Consider the following 21911-nt stretch of genomic DNA (forward strand, 5'->3'; position numbering starts at 1 on the left):
ACATGATGAATCTGCAAGGTTATCACTCAAATATTCAAGTCAATGAATGAATAAGAACTAATTTGAGTGTGAGAATGAGTATAATACTCGTCTATTTTGGCATGTGAAGAACTTTATATAAGGAAAGTAGTTAAGATTGCTTCCACTTAACCCGACGTCCAATGCAGATCACCATCTGATCAAATTTGATGGTGTAGAGTTGATATGAGGTAGAAATCACGTATCCCAGGCTGGAGTGAGGTCGTACTTGTTCCTCGCGTTTTTCCCATGTGGGTGGCCCAAAATATTTTCCCCTGAAACCCTTGTTCCTGCTTGGAAGGACAAGAGTTTCATTGTGCGAGCCTCCATCTTGACCCCTGTTCGAAGGGAGTGGGATATATGTGACGTTGGTATCATTGGAAACATACACATTGAATGCCTTCCTTGAAACTCACAATGTTTCACTAGAGTGTTACGGCGCTTGGCCCTAGGGGTGACAATAATAATGCATATTTATCTTACAGTACTCGAGTCTTTTGAATGGCTCGGTGCGCGATCACGATTGTTGGTGGCATGATCACACTTTCCAACGCCTACTATCGTGGATCAGACTGTTGCTCGAAGAGTATATAAAAGGTTATCCATACATTTGCCATTTGTGAGGCCTCAATGATTCTTTCCATCTTTTTTGCACTTGCTCTTTTATCTTCGTAAAAAATCTATATCTATTAACATCCCAATATTTTGTACCATTTCCACCTACGAAACTTTCCCTACATGAATCATCTAATTCATTTCATTCTATGTCCTACCCTTACATCCCTTTCTCTTTGCTTAAGGCCTCCTCTTTGCTTGAAAAAGCCATCCATGTGTCGAATACGAGAAGAATTATACCTACGGAACCTGATGTTGATCTAGCCTCTTTATATCTTTTAATTCTGACTAGGACGGGAGTACTACGTTCTCCTAGTCTACCTTTAGTGAGAGTTACCTCCGATAAGTCTTCCCCAAGTAATTCAAATAAAGGATGTAACATGTCAATCTTGGTTAAGTGAACCAAATAAATGTGAATTAATTTAAATTAGTTTTGATTAAGTTGTTGAGAAAAAATAAATTTGAATCAATTTAAAACGATTTTAATTAAGTTGTTGATAGAAAATAAATGTGAATTAATTTAAGTCGATTTTGATTAAGTTGCTTAGAGAAAATAAATATGAATAAATGTTGTTTTGTTCGGAAACCAAAAATAGTTGATGACAGTGTGATAGGAATCAGGTTTTATGAGGGAGGTCGTGTTATGATACTTCCTCTTTAGGTGCACTAGAGAGGCCAACACGTCTAGTATTCTTGCAAAGGATATTCTTAGTATGCAATTGTAGACCCTTTTATAGGGGACTATAAAAAATTGCAGATTGACCCTCCTGGTGTCTCTTCCTTCTTTAACCACTAATTTGGCAGTATCCTTCGTATGGTGAAATCTTATCCATTTTCTCGAAAAATCTCCACATACATTATGTCTCATGAAATCCCATTGTCCAAGAGGATCCTAAACACATCGAAGTTGGCCATAGTCCCTGTTATTACCATGGGGAATTTTTATTCGGGATTCTGCCTACCTTTTTGCTATCGCAAAACCCAAGGACGAGTCTCTTCGACTTCCACTCAAAAGTTTCCTTTCCTTCTTTGTTGACCGCCATTAACTCGGTGATCCTCTTTTTAATGGTGCCTTTGGAAATGTTCATATGATTGGGAAGGCCTCCATGAATGGATGTAATGTATTGGTGCTTCCATTTTCGGTTTTCTTCTTCTTCGCTGCTATTATCCCTCTTTCATTTAGCCCTGCCTACAAACAATATAGTTGTCTTGGGAGATCTGTTTTCCCAAAAAGGGGATTATATTTTGTTTAATTTCTTTCTTTTCCAATCATCTTTTCAACCCCCTTATGAGTGTAGCGAGTGATTCACCCCATTCTTAACTAGCTACCCAATTGTGTCTTTTAAATGAACACGTTCATTTGTGTTGTTGTTGTGGATCTTATGGAAGTGGAAATAATCCGTTTTATCAGTACAGGCGAATTCTTTGATTAGGTATGGGTTCGTTATCTCAGTTTCCTTGAAGTCGGTATTTGCATAATATTTTAGAATTTTCTCCTTGAAAGTATTCAAGGGAGTATAAGATGAGAACCTTGCTCGAGGTCCCCATGTCTCCATCGTCACGACGACGATTGTTATTTCTCTCCAGCCCTCGACCACCTCCTTAGTTTCCTGCTCCCTGGCCTTATTTGACCTCTTTGGTGAATAATTCTTCTTCATAATTGGTGTAACGTTATGCCCTAGTTAAGAGGTCGTTTAAGCTACAAGCATATTCCAACCCTTACTTCTCACAAAATATATTGTTTGGTCTCAGCCCTTATTCAAATATTCAACACTTTAGTTTGTTGTTCGTACCCCCACTTTTACTTCTACTTAGGTGTACTGATTAATGTACTCTTGCAGAGTCTCCTTTTTTTCTTCTTCTGAATCTCCTAAGTATGATAATTGTGATAGCTTGTCGCTTTCCAGCAGTGAATTAAGCAGTAAAAGAGTCACATAATTCGTTCTAGGCGTTTATGCTCATTTCGCGGAGGAACTTAAACCATATCATTGCATCTCGTTTGAGGGTTAACAACAATGACTTGAACTTCACAACTCCCTAGGCGTGGTAGTAGTCGAGTCTAGTGTCCACATGCTCAATGTGTTTGTTTGGTCTCGTGATCCATCATAGTTGTAAAACTTGGGATGTTTCTCGAGAGATTTAGGAATCTTGCTATCAAGATTCATCTTGAGAACAAGTTCCTCTTCTTTTTAGGGAACCTATACTTCGACATCGTGCCTCTCCTTTTTTTGTAGTAGCGCAACGACGAATGGTGGTGACAACAGATTTTTGGTGGAGTTTGACTGACTCCTTTTCCCACAGACTCATGTGGTTGGGTGTAGTGTTTTTAAACCGTGTGTGATTCGGAGACCACCTTATGTGGAGAGGTGGTGTAAGCAATGACCGATTCTGGCTCAACTCCATGATCACCATGCGAGGTCGCCTTGGGTACATAATGGTCCTTAGAAAGAGCATATTGTAATTTCTTTTCGATTTGAAGCACTCTTTTATGAAAGAGTGTGAATTTTGTCATTACACCAGGTTTTATACATCGTTAAGCAAATAGTTGACCCCTTGCATATCCATATTGACTTATAATAGTTCGAGGCTTTGAAACATCTCTTGCATGGAAATCATCGATTGTGACAGAGGTCGCGTCGGAGTCAAGCCTTGGAGTGGTTTCTAAAAAGACTGAAAGAATAAAAGGATCTAAAATGTGCCTCGGCCGATTGTTAAAAAATCTGATAGTTAGAACTAAGAAGTGTGCGGACAACAATCCAGAAGAGGATTCCACAAAGAAACCAAAACAATTATTTTTCTATATGATATAAAATATTTAATTTGAAAATCAAAATAATTTGTAAATGTTGTGTGGTCAAGTCAGTTTCACATTTCAGAAATTTAGAAATTCAGCCTATACTTCATATCATGACAATTGACAAGCATAGAAGTAGCCGGAGACTTCTCATTTTCTTCTCAGACTCAAATGACCCAAACATTACGCCGATGTTCAGTGACAGTAGAGAAAGAGAAAGCATATGGTTTGTTTTATGGTGATTGCCCCAAATTTGGGGTGAATGACTTCATTTTAGCCATGCAATTCTTTTAATTATTCAATTGTATGAGATTAGTCTTTTTTTTTTTCCAATAAATTCTTGTAAGTCATATTAGGGATGACAATGACATAGTCTAAGTAGGTCATATTATATAAGGGATGAATTTGAACTTATGTTAAAAATGTATCAAGTTGGAATCGGAATCGGAATCGGAATCGGAATCGTGATAGTGATACGGACTTATGGCTAAGTGTATGTTCTGCCCTTTTAATAACACAAGAGATATTTGTGAATATTTGTAATGAAATTTGTTAAAAGGAGTATTATACACATAATATGACAAAATGATTGATTTCGGACAGTTAAATAATTTAAAGACTATTAGATGTAAATTGTCTTCATTTTATTAGAAATTTAGGTTCTTAATTATAAATGTAAAGAGTGAAAAAGGTGAGTTTTTTTCTTCATAAAAACGACATTTATTCGTCCAAATTGATAAAATACATAGAATAATATAAATTCAAAATCGCTATAAATTAAAAAGGATGAATCTAAAAGTAAATTTACAGTACCCATATTAATAGCATACAATGAAAAAATGTCTACAAATGTGACAAAACTTACAAATATGACGAAATTGAAATGTTCGAAATACCCATGTCTCAGAGTCTGCAACGTTGACGACGTCAAAGTCATTGATTGAATATGTACTGAGTCAAAATTAAACTATCAATATGAGTCGTGAAAATAACGAACCAAAACGAAAAAACAAAAATAACGTCAGATTAAGACGAAGACCAACACAACGTCGTACTGAGACGACGAAATCGCGAAAAAAAATTAAAAATATATGTAGAAACACTTATTTGAATGAAAAGGAATTAGAGGGTGATTTTGAATTAAAAATTGATCCTAAAACCGCTATTCTTTAGTCGACGAGACGAAGAAAAAGAAAAAACTAGGATTGAAGAAAGAAGAGAGACACTGCTTGCTAAAATGAAAACTAGATACCATTTGTTTTAATCTATTCAATATGTAATTGTTTAGGTGGGTTAAAAATTTGTTAAGATGAAAGTATGTACATTTAGTTAATTGCATTTATCTTTTGTTAATTATAAACAAAAATACTGCACTCCTTTTGTTAGAAATCGGGTATGATAATCCTGGATAACTTCGAAGAATCATGTTCGTTCACTTTCCGAACAAAGTATTTCGACCTTATTCTTGTCTGGGTTCACGAAATTTTTGCGGGGATAATTCTTGAAGAGCAATCTGTTTCTGACAATAGAGAACATATCAGAAATGTAGAGAGGAAGTATGATTTTCGTGTACCAAAATTGAGGCCAAATGACTCCTTATATAGGAGATTAATAACAGAAACCTAAAAGGCATAACTTTTCAAAAAAGCGGTTATGTCAGTTGGGAAAGGGTACGACTATTCAAACGAATTTTTCGAATGGGGCGCTGCCCCGCACCCCGCCCGCTGACCTGGACCCCAGCCAGGGGCTCTGCCCCTTGGACCCCGGCAGGACGGTGCCCCGCATCCCGCCAGGGGCTCTGCCCCTTGGACCCCGACGGGGCGCTGCCCCACACCCTGCCTGGGGCTACGCCCCTTGGAACCCCGTTTCAATTATTCGCATTCAATTACACGTTTGGCTCGACGAGCGTGCACTCCGCACTACCCTAACTCGTTTCAAACTTAACGCATAATTGCATTGACCTATAGTAAATCACATTACTACCACAATACATTGATGATACTAAAATCACCAACACCTTTTTCATTTTAATATTATACTCCTTCCGTTTTAAAATGATTACATAATTGGTCATTTAACATGGATTAAGAAAATATGATAAATAAAATAGAAAGAATAATATTATTACTAAATTATCATTGTTTTTTATTGGTGTGTTCGAATTATCATAAATACAAAGTGAAAGAATAATAAATTGAGAGTATTAATTAGAGAGTAAAATTGGAAGATAAAAATTAGAATTGCATTAGAAATTAAAAGCGACAATTATTTTGAAACAAATAATTTTATTAGATGCGATATTTATTTTAAGACGGAGGGAGTAGCTCATTTATTTTGTCTAATAAAATGTTACTATTCAATTGTCTAAAAAATCTACTTTTGTAACATGTAGAAAATATGTTACTCTCTTTGTTCCAAAATAAATGTTACATTTATAAAAATTTATCTCATAACAAATGTTACTTTTAATTTTCCATAAAATTTTAGTTTTTTTTCTTCCAATTGTGTCATCTAATTAATATTTTTAATTTACTATTTCTTCCACCTTACATTAATAATAATAAAAATACACCAATAACTAATAAAAGTAATTTAGTAAAAATACTATTTTCTCTTTTTGATTTATCACACTTTTTATTGTGTGAAATTGTCCAATATAACTAGAGTTGTTAAAATGAGTTACCCAACCATAAACGGGCCAACCCTGGTAGGCACTGAGCTTTTTAGGGTTGTGCCAAAAAAATCATGTAAAAAATGGACTCGAGAATTACTACCGAGCCCGATCCTAGATGGGCGTCGGGCTACCCGACCCTAAACAGACTTTTTATTTATATAAATTAAAACAAAAACTCCATAATATTTATTATAATAAAATTAAAAATTATCTCTTATAAGTACTATAATGTGCTTCTAAATACAATAATTATCTCTTATAAATACTATAAAGTGTTTTTAAAAATTATATGTTATAAATATTTCTATATTATCTCTTTTAAATACTATAATATTATATTGTGTTTCTAAACACAATACATGTCTATATTGTATAAAATAATATTTGAATATTTAACCAAAGAGAAAAACTAATATAATATAATGAAAGAATGTTGATTATATAAATGTATAATATTTAAAAGATAAAGATTGAATAAAGCAAAGATAAAATCTAGTGAGATGAGAAAATTACTGTACTATCTTGGAGTAAGACAATATAAATATTAATATATATTTTTTAAAAATAATATTTTTGTGGACCTAGTGTGCTCCCACGGTCCATATGGACTAGCTCTAATGGATAGCAGACTTTTTAGAGTAGAGTTAAAGAAATCCTACAAAATATGATCTCTAATTTTAAGGCTCAAACATTATAATTCTTCAGGCCTGGCGGGTTATCCCGTATGGACTAGCTCATTTTAATAGCTCTAAATATAACATTTAAAAATTATTTTAAGAGAGAAGGAGAGAGAATAATATGCAATAAATAACTAATGCTAGAAATACATTAGTTAAAAACGTATAAAAAAACATAAAAGATGAAGATGAAATAAAATTATATCAACATAAGTCATGGTTATTTAGCTTATTGTTCTTTATTAGAATAATAATGCAAGTGTGAGTAAGTGGAGAAATAGTTCCACATTGAATAGAAATATGGTGACTTGAACATTTATAAGTGGGAGAACTCACTCACCTATCACCTTAAGGTTTTAGGTGGATAAGTGGTGTGTCTCTCACAAAGGTGCATAATCCTCAACTTTGTATCTATGCTCCTAATAACTTCCCCCAAGAAATGGTATCAGAGCCTTGGGTTCGAGAAAGGGACCGATTAACTTGTACCAAAATGTCTAAGAAGAGGTGTCTCATTGCCCAAGAAGAGGTAACGACGATACAAGTGTAAGTGGGGGAGCATTATGGACTCACATTTGACGGGGAATGTTAGAATAATAATGCAAGTGTGAGTAAGTGGGGAAATAGTCCCATATTGGATATGTATGTGGTGACTTGAAAATTTATAAGTGGGAGAACCCACTCACGTATCACCTTAAGGTTTTAGGTGAATAAGTGGTGTATCTCTTACAAAGGTGTCTAGTCCTATAATATGTATCAATGCTCCCTCCTAGTAACTCCCCCAACTAACTTGTATCAAAATGCCCAATAAGAGGTGTCTTGTTGCCCAAGAAGAAGTAACGGTGGTACAAGTGTAACTGGGGGAGCATTGTGGACTCACACTTGAGGAAGAGTGTTAAAATAATAATGCAAGTGTGACTAGTGAGGAAATAGTCCCACATTGGATAAATATGTGGTGACTTGAACATTTATAAGTGAAAGAACCTACTCACCTATCACCTTAAGATTTTGGGTGAATAAGTGGTGTGTCTCTCACAAAGATGCGTAATCCTCAACTTTGTATCAATGCTCCTAGTAACTCCGCCCAACAATCTTAACACCATCTTTTTTTTTTATTTTTAAGATTCATTCAATCATAATGTTTATAATGTTTGATAACATTCGGTACCATTTGAGTTTTCATATATGAGAATGTTATAAGGGTCTTATTAAGTTGTAATTTATAGTTTTTATTTTTATTGTTTTTTGTTCTTTTGTGTAACAAATTATAGTCGTTACTTTTGTAACTATGTTGGCTATTTTGCAGGTAGCAATAGGTTATTTAAAGGAGGCACCTTGCCGCATGTAAATGATGCATTCAGTTAAATGTTGAATCTTCAATAATATATTTTTTTGCTAGTTGTTAATATAGTATCAGTATATTTAGGTGTTACTCGTGCTCTTCTTTTCCAATCCCATATATAAAATACTTTTTGGGATCATGCCCTTTCACATGTTGTGTTTATTATTAATAGAATGCCTTCAAAACTTTTACAATACAAGACTACCTATACTCTACTCTTTAACATTTTTCCTGATTACAATTTTATTAGAACATTTAATTGCCTTGCCCATACCACTACCTGCACTACCTTGGCAACAATCATGGTATCAAAGGACATGTCCTATTTGACATCCACACTAAACAAATGTTTTTATCTTGTGACACCATTTTCTTTGAATATATTTTTTGAGATCAAACACAAAAACTAGAAACACCAACTACTACCCATCCTAAATTATCCTTCAACCGCGACTATTTCCATAACCACATTGATGACCAAAAATTTCACCCTTTCAACAATAACTCAAACATATATTCCCCCAGTTACACAAGCACTTCTCCTCACATAAACCATTCTCCAACACCTTCCCTCATCACTACTCTTGAACACTTAACACACACAACCAATTCTACAACACCTTCCTTTATCACCACTTATGACCCCTTACCTAACCAACCTTTTCCTCCCCTCTTTAACCCCCACCCTTAGGTAATCCAACAAATCCTCAAATCCACCATCTTACCTCAAAGACTTTCATTGTGGCATACTAACAGGTACCACATTCCATCCCAATCAATCTCATACATGCACCGTTTATAACTTATATCTAACTTTATATAGCATTCTAATTTATCCTATAAACAGAGACTTATTAATCTTAAATTATTTTCTAACATTAAACCGTCTCCTATTCTACTGCTATTCTTGACCCTGATTGGCAAGGAGCCATTAACAGTGAGCTCCAATTTCTCGTGAATAACAACACTTAGGACCTCGCTCATTTTCCCCGCCATAGGTTGTAAGTGTATTTTCAAATTGAAATTCCAATCCAATGGTACTATAGAAAGGTATAAATCCCGTCTTGTAGCAAAAGAGTTCAATCAAATAGAGGGTCTTGACTACCATGACACTTTTATCCCTATTGTAAAAATGACATCGATTAGACTTATTCTTTCAATTGCTTCCACTCAAAACTGGTATTTACAAAAAATTGACATTGACACAACTTTTTTACATGGTGACTTGGAAGAAGAAGTCTACATGAAAATTTCCCCTGGGATAAAAGTTCCTAACAAAAACCTTGTATGCAACTGCAAGGTTAAGAGATCAATATATGATCTCAAGTAAGCTAGTAGACAATGGAATAATAAATTAACCACCACTCTTATTTCATTAGGATATTTCCAATATAAAGCCGACTACTCATTATTCACTAAGAAATATGAAATCTATTTTACTGCATTCTTGTCTATGTTGATGATTTGGTTCTTGCGGTAAATAATCTTCTTGAGATAAATAACATTAAGAAGGCCTTGGATATTGCCTTCAACATTAAAGACTTGGGAACTTTAACATATTTTTTAGGCTTTAAAGTTGTAAGATCAACTCAGGGCATCTCTCTTTGTCAGTGCAAATACATCCTAGATCTCCTCCAAGAAGCTGGACTGCTTACTACAAAGCCTGCCTCGACACCCATGGATCCAAGCCACAACTTGCATTGTGAAAAATCACCTATCCTTTTTTATCCCACTCCCTTCAAGAGCCTGATTGGTAAGTTAATTTATTTAACATACTCCCGTCCTGATATTAGTTTCTCTGTTTGTATGCTCAATCAACACTTGGCAGCACCAACAGAACTTCATCTGTAAGTTGTTTCTCAGATTCTCTACTACATCAAAATGGCTTCAGCACTAGGACTATACTTCAAAATCAAGACTAACATGACACTTACCGTATTTTCTGACTCTGGCTGGGAGTGTGCCCAATTACAAGGCATTCTACAACGGACTTCTACAATGTTCTTTGTTTTTTACCCTTATGTGTAATGAATTATAGTCTTTTCTTTGGTAACTATAGTAAGTATTTTGTAGCTAACAATAGGTTATTTAAAGGAGCATTCAGTTTAATCTTCTTAATGTTATTTATCTCAAGAAGATTATTTACCGCAAGAACCAAATCATCAACATAGACAAGAATGCAGTAAAATAGATTTCATATTTCTTAGTGAATAATGAGTAGTCGGCTTTATATTGGAAATATCCTAATGAAATAAGAGTGGTGGTTAATTTATTATTCCATTGTCTACTAGCTTGCTTGAGATCATATATTGATCTCTTAACCTTGCAGTTGCATACAAGGTTTTTGTTAGGAACTTTTATCCCAGGGGAAATTTTCATGTAGACTTCTTCTTCCAAGTCACCATGTAAAAAAGTTGCGTCTTCAATAATATTTTTTTCTCTTGCAAGATGTTAACAGGTGTCAATATAAAATATTAATAATCTTTTTAGTGTCATCACGTAGTGAAAGATATAATATTATTTTTTATAAACAATTTTTTTATATTTTCAAAAATGTATTTTATAAAAACACTTTTTTTTAAATGTTAAAAGAATACTAGCGCGATACCCGTGTGTTCGCACGGGTACCGGTCGAGTACGCTCATTGAGTTAAGAAATTATTGTTTTTAAATAAAAGAATAATGAAGTGTTATTTTATTAGTATGCAATAAAAATTAGAAAGATCAATTATTTGACTTAAAATATTACTGTTTTACCAACAGTAACTTCATGTTCCCGTTAATATTCAATATTTTGATCAGTAATTCATTATTTTGATCAGTAACTTCGTATTTCCGTTAATATTTCAAATTTGTTCCCGTTAATATTCAATATTTTGATTAGTAACTTCATGTTCTCGTTAATATTCATTATTTTGATCAGCAACTTCATGTTCCCGTTAATATTCCAAATTTGTTCCCAATAATATTCAAAAAATTTATCAGTAACTTAATGTTTCTATTAATATTCAAAAAATTATCAGTAATTTCGTGTTCTTGTTAATATTAAATATTTTGTCAATAACTCCGTGTTCCCGTGAATATTTATTATTTTGATTAGTAACTTCGTGTTCCCGTTAATATTTAAAATTTGCTCCCATTAATATTCAAAATTTGGATGAGTAACTTAATGTTTTCGATAATATTCAAAATTTTGATCAGTATCTTCGTGCTCATGTTAATATTCAATATTTTAATCAATAACTCCGTACTTCGGTTAATATTCAATATTTTGAATATTAACGGGATACTCGTGCATTCGCACGGGTACCAGTGTGGTACGCTCATTTGTTTTAAATGGTTTATTTTACATAGAAAATTAAATAGGATAGTTAAATAAAAATTATAAGAAAAAATAAATACGAAGATATGAAGGAAAACTGATACGCTCATTTGTTCAAAAAATATAATAAAAATAAAATAAGATTTTTTTTAAAGAAATAATAAATCGGTACCTATAATTCTTTCCATATATAAAAATATTTGAATCAATAATATATATTATTTTTGTTTTGGAATTATTGTCAAAAGTATTTAAACCCGAGCGTTCGTATGGGTACTGACCCATTACACTCATATGTTTCTAAATTGTACAAAAAAATGTAATAACCCGTCAGTTCGCACGAATTTTGATATGAATATCCGGGTGTTTGTATGATTATTGGTGTGTTCATTCTATAATTATTTGTGTTTAAGTTCATGTAGTTGATTTAATTTATAAAATATTTATTATTATAAAATTCACAAAATTAGTAAAATGAAATAAAATATATCACATAAATTCACACAAAATAATTATGAATTGTTTTAGTTTTAGTGGTCATAAAATAATTATTAAGTATTTATATTAGCATATAATTATAATGTTATTTAACTCATATATTACTTATGTATGTTTGTCTAGTTTTTTTTTTCCTTATAAATATTTGTTTCATTGATTTCTATATTAGTAACATAAATAACTGTAAAAGATAACATATTTTCCCGTACTACATTTAAGTAAATTTATTTTTAAACTTCAAAAGAAAAGAAAAACTCTTTGATAGATGTAATATATATATATATATATATATATATATATATATATATATATATATATATATATATATATATATATATATATATATATATATATATATATATATATATATATATATATATATATATATATATTAAAACTGCATGTTACAACTTACAAGATTATGTAAAGAAAATATACACAAAATATTATACTACCAAATATTTAGATTTATTTAATTTCATATATATATATATATATATATATATATATATATATATATATATATATATATATATATATATATATATATATATAGCTAATAATCATAATTAAGTGATCATCTTAAAATCAAATGACAAATGGTAATTTAATTTTATGTTTGTTAAAATGTATTGATATTTTACACAAAAATTTATAATAATATATAGAAAATAATTTGATTGATTTGAAATTCATTTTATTAAAAATATATGGCTTAATCATTCTAAATTTAATTTATTTATTTAAAGCCGTTAAATTGATTTAAACTACTATATTAAAATATAACAAAAAGAGCACAATGATTATTTGAGATCATGTGTGTCCCTTATTTTTAGAATTATTCTATATAAATAAATTACATATTTTGAAAAGATCGAGAGAGTTTTAATTTTCTCGTGTCATTGTGCGAATGTAGTAAAATCCACGCATGTAAAAGAAAAGCTCATTTACTCCGCCACGTGTCCATGATGCATGAGTTGTAGTGGAAATCCCCTAAAAGACGATGAAATAGTGAAAACGTAGAAGAGGAAGAGAATGATAACAATGAATGCGGTAAATGCATTAATGATAACTCGGTTACTAACCTTTAACCAACTCGATGGCCATGAAGAAATACCCTACGGATCAACGTGGTGGTTATCTTACATTTCATCATTAATTTAAATTTTATTACAAACTAGTAACTAACCCGTGCGTTTGCACGGGTTTTGGTACGGGACGCGTATTTGTTTTAAGTCCCCACTTGATATTATAATATATTTATTATATAAAAATTAGTAAAACAAAAAAATTGATAGTATAAGTAAAAAAACAGTTAGACTGGATATTTTTTAAAAGTAAATATCGAGTAAAAGAAATCACTGTCCCAAAGAGGATACTTGCATACCAGATATTATGGGGGAGTTGTAAACATATATATATATATATATATATATATATATATATATATATATATATATATATATTGAAGTATTTAAAATAAATATAACTTGTGATAACAATGTGAGGGTTACCCAAAAAAATAATAAATCCGTGCGTTCGCACGGGTTCTGGTACGGGACGCACATTTGTTTCAGATGTATATTTTTAATAGAAAAATGTCTGGTACCCGTGAAAAAATAATAATTGAATGTATAGAAATATGTTTGGTACCCGTGAAAAAATAATAATTGAATGTATAGAAAAGTGTCTGGTACCCGTGAAAAAATAATAATTGAATGTATAGAAAAATGTCTGGTACCCGTAAAAAAAATTAATTGAATGTATAGAAAAATGTCTGGTATCCGTAAAAACATTTAGATCAATAAAATTTTTTAATATAAAAAAATGTGAATAATAGAAGATAAAAAAATACAATAAAAAATAAAAGCTAAAAAAATTATGATGGAATGTCATGACATCAACTCATGACAAATTATTTTGATCAGTAAATTCATGTCTCGTTATTAATCAATATTTAAATCAATAACTTCATGTCCCGTTAATAATCAATATAATACGAATGTATATAAAAAAGAAAAACAAAATTATTTAACCGAAAGAGTTTATTGAAAAATAATTTTTTAATTTATATATAGATTAAAAAAAAACGGTTCCCATTTATTAAAAAAAAATTAAAATTTAGTCATTTATTTAACACGCTATTAATAATATAATCCCTCTATCTCAAAATAATTATCTATTTATATTAATAATAATAAATAAATAGTATTTGGTGTCATGACTCTTTTGCCTCAATTGATTTTATCCCTTTAAAAAAATATCACTTATTAATTTAAAAATAAAATTTCATTAATACTTTGACTAACAATCATAATAAAATTGTTATTTTGTTAATTTAAACCGATACAATATAAAGAAAGAATATGAGATTAGTGTATGTTCTTAAAAAAAATAAACAAGAAAGACGTAAAATATGCATCTCTGTGTTTATTTTTTTATATATAGATGTCTTTTTATTTAAAAATTTGGAAAAAAGAATTAGTTTTTATAAAGATTTAAAAATACTAAGTGCTAATTTAATATAATAATATTTTATTTTTTATATAGCTGTCTTTTGTCTCAACTATGAATTTCATATAAATAATTTATAAAAAATTATTTTAAATAGTATAATGAAAATATGTTAAGTCATATAAGAAAAAGTCAAATATAATATTTTAAAAAATCATATAAACTCATTGTATTGTTATAATACTTGCAAGATTAAATCAATTAAACTTATTTGTTCTTGCTACATGGGTTACACGTTTAAATAAATTAAACCCATAAAAATAGGGATAGACATATTTTTTTTAACACATCATATAAAAAAAATAATAATAATAATGTGCACATTTAGACTCATAAGAGAGTTGAAGAGTAGACTAAAAGTAATTTAAGAATGATGTATTTGGATAAATATGTTAGTGTTACAGCTACATCAATTTTTTTATTTAGAGACAAACTTAAGTAAACCATATTCAAAGAACACCAAATATATGAGTATTTTATTACAACTATAAAGTAAACCATATTCATAAAACTCTTTCTCATGCTTTTTCTTAAGTCTGAAATTATTATTTGTCGTTAAAGTTATTTAACCGGTGGTAACATGTACACGAAAGTTAATTTAAAAAACAAATTAAAAACTATATTAAATGCAAGTTAAAGTCATTTATAGTGATTATAATAAAAAAATCTCTGCTTTACAAATTTTTCCAGTGACATCATGCATGCATTCTTGTCATTCTCATCCAATTCATATGTCTTGGCAATCTTTTCCCAAACCTTCTCCACATATCTCTCAAATGTCTTAGGATAGGCATCCCTGTTTTTTCCCCTTGCCAATTCATCTAAGGATAAATCATCTTTCTCAAAGAAATGATGTTCTCTATAGCCTTCAAGAATCTCAGTAAAGCGTGTATATAACGTTCGCGAGCAAAGCCTGAGTTCCTCTCTTATTTCCATGACTCTTTCCTTTTCAACTGACAATTCCATGTATTTCTGCTTAACAAATTCCTCCATTGTCATGACGCTTTTCTTTTTATCTTGCTCAACCATTTGGTTTATCCCTGCAATACCTTTCCATGCCTCATTCCCCATATATTTCTTGTATGCACATATCTCTAATAAATACTGCTCTTGAGGATCCCTAAGGAACCGTTTCATTAATTCCAAGATTTGCTTCCATCCAGTACTGGGATTGAAGCATTTCATTAGACTTTTAACTTGGTTATCAAGAAAAACAATTTTAAGATCTGGATAAGAAACCAATTTCATTCTCTTACTATTGCCAAAAAGCAAAATTTCACCTAAACCATAGGTATCATACTCAAGTGAATCCATTACTAAACTATGCAACTGAATTGCCACCTGCAAAACTGCAGTATTAGTTGGAGCACAAGTCAATGTTCTGGTTTTCAATTTGAGCAGAGCAAATAATAAGCAAGCACCCATTTTTCGTTTTCCCGGTTCCCGGTGGTCCCCATATAATTTTGACATCAGAATGATGACAGTTTGTCATATCAACACTGCTCAAAACAACATCTTGTTGAGATTCATTACGATTTTGAGAACTTATTGTCACGTCTTCCTTGATGAATGGAGCATGACTATCTGCTTCTGATAGACATTTTTAACAGTTCTGTCTACTCTGAAATACAAAGCAAGCAAGCATTTAACAGGTTACATTCATACTCTTATTTTGAATTCAAAAGTCAAAGTGGAATTGACCAAGTGTGAAGAATGCACTGCACAGAAAGATATTACACAGAGAAACTCATTCATGATAAACAGTAGTGGTTCTTACATTTAGATCAGGCTGCAATATTTTTTCAATAATGCTTCCATGCATCTCAGAGTTCAAGGCTTTCCAAATCCGAACATTTGTCGTCATGTTCATAAAGTAAACTGCTTACAACTTCTGCGTTTCATTATCCCTCGTGTCAGATTCAAAATCTGTGTTAATGCATTTGGATGAAATAACAAAGATTTCCTCGTCAGATTCCAATTTTGGACCAAGAACAAAAGCAATATGATAGGGACTCTTAGGTGTGTTCAACTAAAAGTCATCTATGGATGACCAAAATTCTCTTGCACACTTGTCACACTACAATTAAAGTAAACACCTAGGCTTAGATGATTGAAACATTACAACTATATATCTAGATGCATGACTGAAAATTCATGTAGAAACCATGCCACCTACTAATTTAGTTTAACACTACAAAGAAATGCTGTTACCCGTGTTTCATGATGCATAAAACTTCAGCGCCATTTTTAAAATAAGTGCTGCAAGATCCCCAACTAAACCGGACCAATGTTGAAAAACTGAAGAGAGAATGTTTGTGATTTTCTAGCCAAGACTCGGTCGCGAGATCTACATAAACAAAAAACAAAACATATATGTATTCAATATAATGTAAATCAAACTAATAGATATCATATGCGATGGACTTATAACATTCTCACCCCCAAATATCCCAATCCAAAGTTCCTCTGCATGTTATCGGTAGTTTCATCGAGCACCCAATCTCTTACGGCTCGGTCCCTCGTGACCTGAAAGGTTGGATTAAAAGTTGTAAGTAGTGGCACCTATGTTTCTGTGAAGCAATTGGACATGCTTCCAAGCAAGGTTCCTTCAGGACGTCGTCATCTTCAAGCAAGGTTTCTACAAACTTTCCACAAAACCTTCCAACTAATATTTAAAAACATTCTGTCAACTTATTCATAGTTAATATAAGTTTCCAAGCAGAAACATCATATATTGTACTAAAAGTAACATCTAACATCATCAAAATACTTTCCTTGCATTGCAAAAGCTAAAAAATAGTTTTTCTCGACGTATCCAACAGAAAAATTGTAGCATAATAGCTAATAACACTGGACATCTAAATGCACAAAAACAGAACTAAGTCAAATTTGTTAAGCTCAAAAGATACTGAAATCCAACAAATCACCAGAATCTCATGCCTCAGTTTCGTGCTAACCCGTTCAAACCTATGCAAACATCGAGAAAGTTTTGACCAATCTTATAACCAATGAAGCTTTATCAGTATATTTAATTTCTCCCGTTACCCGTTACCCATTGCAGAAGCTTTATGAAAGCATATGATATCACCATTGTCTAACTGCATTCATTCACACCTAAAAATCAAAGGGAAAAAGGTTTAAAAATATATATTTCAGCTAGTTTTTAGTGAAGAGATATTGCTTCAGCAGTGTGGTAAATTTTATTTACTAAATAGGTTAGGTGAAATAAATTATTTCACTTATAACAGGGATTGTCGTACCAAATAACGTGTTTTTTTAGGAGCTTTCATCGAACAATTATAAACCTGAAACCAAAAAACTTACTTTCTAAACAACCTCCCCTTGTTTGCTCGATGCGTACGCGTGCTTGATGCTCATTTTAACTACCGTGAAACCAAAGAGCAACAGCAAAATCGACGTATAAAAAAAAGATAGTGGAAAAATAATAACACCAGTGAACAGAAGAGTAATACTAACATACCAAAATTACTGCATTTGTTAAAACTTGTGAAACAAAGAAATAAGTTGCCATATGCCCGTTCACCGACTCCCTTTCTCCTTTGCTGAGACATTTTATCAAACACCATGCGTGCAATAAAGAAAGTGTAAAATAAACTAACACATTAGCCCTTAAAGAATTCAATCAAATATAGCTTAAAATTAAAACTTACAAAGTTACTCCAAACTAACTATTACCTGTTATTTGAGTTATCAATCAAAAGGGCATGCCACTCCAAATTTGAAATCTACACCTATAAACAACATCAGAAGAAAAAAAAAGATAAAGTTGGAATCGAATCTGTTTTAGAATAATAATCGTCGTCCGCTGCGAACCAACACCGACATAGTGTAAAACCTACTCTTTTAAACAACCAATTTCTTCCTTGGACAACCTCTCCGTAATAACCTACAGTAACCCAAGATTCAAAACCCATAAAGATTACATTTTTCCAATGAATATAACAAAACAAAGAAAATCGATGATTCAAAATCCAAAAAATATTGAATTTTTCCAACAAAAATACAAAAAGAAAGAAAACCCTAAAATTGAAATCTCAATAACTACCAAACATACCATTGAATCAGCAGATGTGGATTATTTAGACCCCAAACGGTGGATGCCGGTCACAAATGCGACGAAAGCAAACTGACATCTATAGGAAGACTTCGAGCCATTCTTTTCCCTTCGGCTAGAGTTTCGTTAGCAATATTGTTAATTACAAATGTAGATTTGTTTTTGAAATCATAAAGTCATGTCGTAGAAGACAGAAGAAAAAAAAGGAAGAACGAAGAAGATTAGAAGACAGAAGAGGAAAATGGAAAGATGAAGATGAAGCGCAGTTTGGTGAGAAATGAGGAGGGAGAAAAGGGGAAGAAGGAAGTAAAAGACAGACTAAGATTGAAGAGGCATGGGAAAGAGGAAGCTGCAATGATAAGACAGGTTGAGTAAAGCAAACAGTAAGATTGGGTTTCCAAGGAAGAAAAAAAAACGAAACAGCTTTTTGGTTTTGTTGCAAGAAAGATGAGTTAGTGGAAGGTAACATAGAAAGAGCAAGATTTGCAAAGACAGCATCCACGTGGCTCAACATATAAGCAAAGGGGCATTTTGGGATTTTCCAGAACATCAAACTTTCTTATATTGTAGATTATATTCAATGTATAATAAGAATATTCATAATTGTAGTTAATTATAATATATTTTTAAATCATTTAAACAAATATCAATAAGTAATTCATGTATAAGGTTTAATCATTTTTATTATATTTAATGGTCTTGATTTCTTCATTTTTGTAAATATAACAACCAATAAATTAATAGTATTGTTATTGAAATTGTTGAACATTTTTATATAATTTTTTATATTATAAAAAAAATCATGTGAGACATATATTTAACTTCTTAGTTTATATGTATTGCCATAATTTAAAAAAAAATTTAATATGTCATTAAATCTTTTTTACTTTAATTCAAACATTAAAGTATTAGCGATATTATAATATAAAAGAGAAAGATAACTATAATCTCATAAAGAATATTAAAATTTATCAATATTATAATAATGACCGTATATTATAAAGGATCCAAAATAATAAAAAGATAAATTTAAAACTTAATAAAAATTATTATATTTTAATAAGTAGTATTTATAATGGTGGTTTAATAAGTAATAGGTATAATTATATTCCCAACAACGGATAGAATAAAATAAAATACATTGTATTTTGTTGATGTTAGTTGTACAAATTTATCTATTAGTTGTACATATAGTGTATTATTACTTTTATTACAGACTATTACCGCTGACATGTCTGAGGCCTTTCACTTCTGTCAGCCACATTTTTTTTTCACGTGTCCTTCTGGAATTCCATCAAAGACCATTATTACTCCTCATCTCTCTTCTCAAGATATCTATATGTGTTTCTTTATGGGTCCTCTTCATATTCTCACTTATCTACCATAAACATTCCTAAGATAAACATTTTTGCATAAAAGAAAAAAATTTTTTTAACAGTTCATAATAAATAAAATGAGTATAAATCAAATCACAAATTTTAGATCTGTTATTGCCTTCACATCTAAAATTTCATCCACAATTTTTTCTAGATCTGAAGAAGAAAATAAAAGACAAACATATATATGAGATTCAATCTATGAAATAACAAACTAATTTAAAATTTTGAAAGGGAAAGAGATAGAAATTTGCAAGAAATCCTATACAGAGAAACTTTTACCAACACTAAAGAAGATAAATTTGGAACACTTAAACTATACCTTGTATTGAAGAAATGCTAAATCAGGTTTATCTTCAACCTGAAAAGTAAAGGGAAAAATATGTTAAAAACAAGAGAAACTTTGAGATCTGAAACAAAACATTAACAATATAAAATATGCAAAAAGAATATAAAACCTAAATTAAAACACAAAAATCAAAACATAAATTAAAACACAAAATACCAAAACTTAAATCACAAAACAAAACACCATCAACGATAACCATTACGAAGAAGAATATAAAACACAATAAGAGGCAGTGAGGATGTTATAGCAGATTTGAATTCTATTTTAAAATCATAAATTGTTTTTGCATATGAAAAATAAATTGTTCTACAAAATCGTGTAGAAGGAGAACGATGCACAAATTTGTAACTGTCGTGGAATTGAAAACAATTGAAATAAGAATATGCTAATAGATGGAAGAGAGAAAGAGAGAAAGAATAAAAAAATGGAACGTTTTAAAACAAAATGGTGGAATGTTAGGCTAGACACGTGGTTTGATGTGGAAAGAGTAGAGTGAATTTTCTTATATGATAGATAAGTAATATGTCAACCCAACCAATACAACCAATTAAAAGTAGTAGTTATTTATTTTTCTTTTTTGACACACCTTTGCTCTTCTATTGTGACATCGTGCTTCCAACCATTATTTGTAAGGCCGCTAGCTCGTATAAATACTCGTAATAAACAATTGTTCATTTATAAATCATACCTAATATGAGAGTAATTTATCAAAAAAGGAATATATATTATCTATTTTATGCAATGTTTTAAAATCTGGATTGACCCCGCCGATTGAACCGATTCAATCTTAAACCGTTGTTTAATCCGGTTTAGTTTAGACCAATATACTGTTAGGTTTATAAAATTAGGATAAATTGCTTCGAGCACAAAAAACCAAAATAGCCGTAAAATTGGGACCTGTTTTGATGAACCAGACGGTTAAAAAAAATCAAAGATAATTTTTTATGTTTTACTTCATTTTATTTCTTTGTTTAAATCTAAAAATTTATTTATAGCAAACATTTAAAATTGTATAGATGGAAAATAAAGAATAAAAATGAAAGACATTAGACAATGTAAATGTAATAGAAAGAGAAGAAATAATGTAATGTTTGTGGACACGGGATAATGATATTGGTCTTTAAAGAGATGTGAAAAATTATACTGATGAAGAAGTTATGACTTTAAGTTAAGCAATTATACATATTGGTCCTTAATTAATTTTATGATTTGTTATTGAGTCTTACATTGCATTCTTCTTATTTTGTAAGCTTGTTTATCATTATCATATTTATTTGAGAATTTTATTTTATAAATTATGATATAAATTAATTTTATTAGGATATTTAATAGTATATTTATTTATTTAGTTAAAATTTAATATACGGTTCAACTATGATTGAACGGATTGAACCATGACCCGCATGTTTTAACGATTCTTTCTCCGGTTCGGTTTTTATAACATTGATTTTATGAGATCTTGAAAGGTTACATATATACAACGCCAATGAACTTGATAAATTAGATATTTTGTAATGTTTTTTTCTTCATAAATTAAGTAATTTGATTTTTATTTAATTTTGTAAGTAATTCTTGACTTAAATAAATTATAGTTTTTTTTTTTTAACTTAGAGCAATCGTTAGTTGTACAAAGATATCATATTAAAATTTTAATCATTAAT

The 21911-nt window shown here is 30.8% G+C and overlaps 2 long non-coding RNA genes across 3 annotated transcripts; both read right to left on the minus strand.

Moving 5' to 3' along the window:
• Window positions 1–16319: 16319 nt before the first annotated feature.
• On the minus strand, window positions 16320–17554 carry LOC131613010 (uncharacterized). Its single transcript, XR_009287537.1, has 3 exons — window positions 16890–17554; window positions 16662–16797; window positions 16320–16527 (listed from the first exon to the last, which is right to left on the minus strand). It is a non-coding gene; the product is annotated as an uncharacterized LOC131613010 (long non-coding RNA).
• A 222-nt stretch (window positions 17555–17776) lies between these two features.
• LOC131613018 (uncharacterized) lies at window positions 17777–18933 on the minus strand. 2 transcript variants are annotated; one of them, XR_009287545.1, is made up of 5 exons: window positions 18526–18933; window positions 18311–18357; window positions 18147–18202; window positions 17932–18013; window positions 17780–17833 (listed from the first exon to the last, which is right to left on the minus strand). It is a non-coding gene; the product is annotated as an uncharacterized LOC131613018 (long non-coding RNA). The 2 variants fall into 2 exon arrangements; XR_009287544.1 differs by having other exon boundaries at window positions 17777–17833; window positions 17932–18202.
• Between the last annotated feature and the right edge of the window lie 2978 nt (window positions 18934–21911).

The sequence above is a fragment of the Vicia villosa genome, linkage group LG1 (genome assembly GCF_029867415.1).
Source record: "Vicia villosa cultivar HV-30 ecotype Madison, WI linkage group LG1, Vvil1.0, whole genome shotgun sequence".
NCBI classification, from domain to species: Eukaryota; Viridiplantae; Streptophyta; class Magnoliopsida; order Fabales; family Fabaceae; genus Vicia; species Vicia villosa.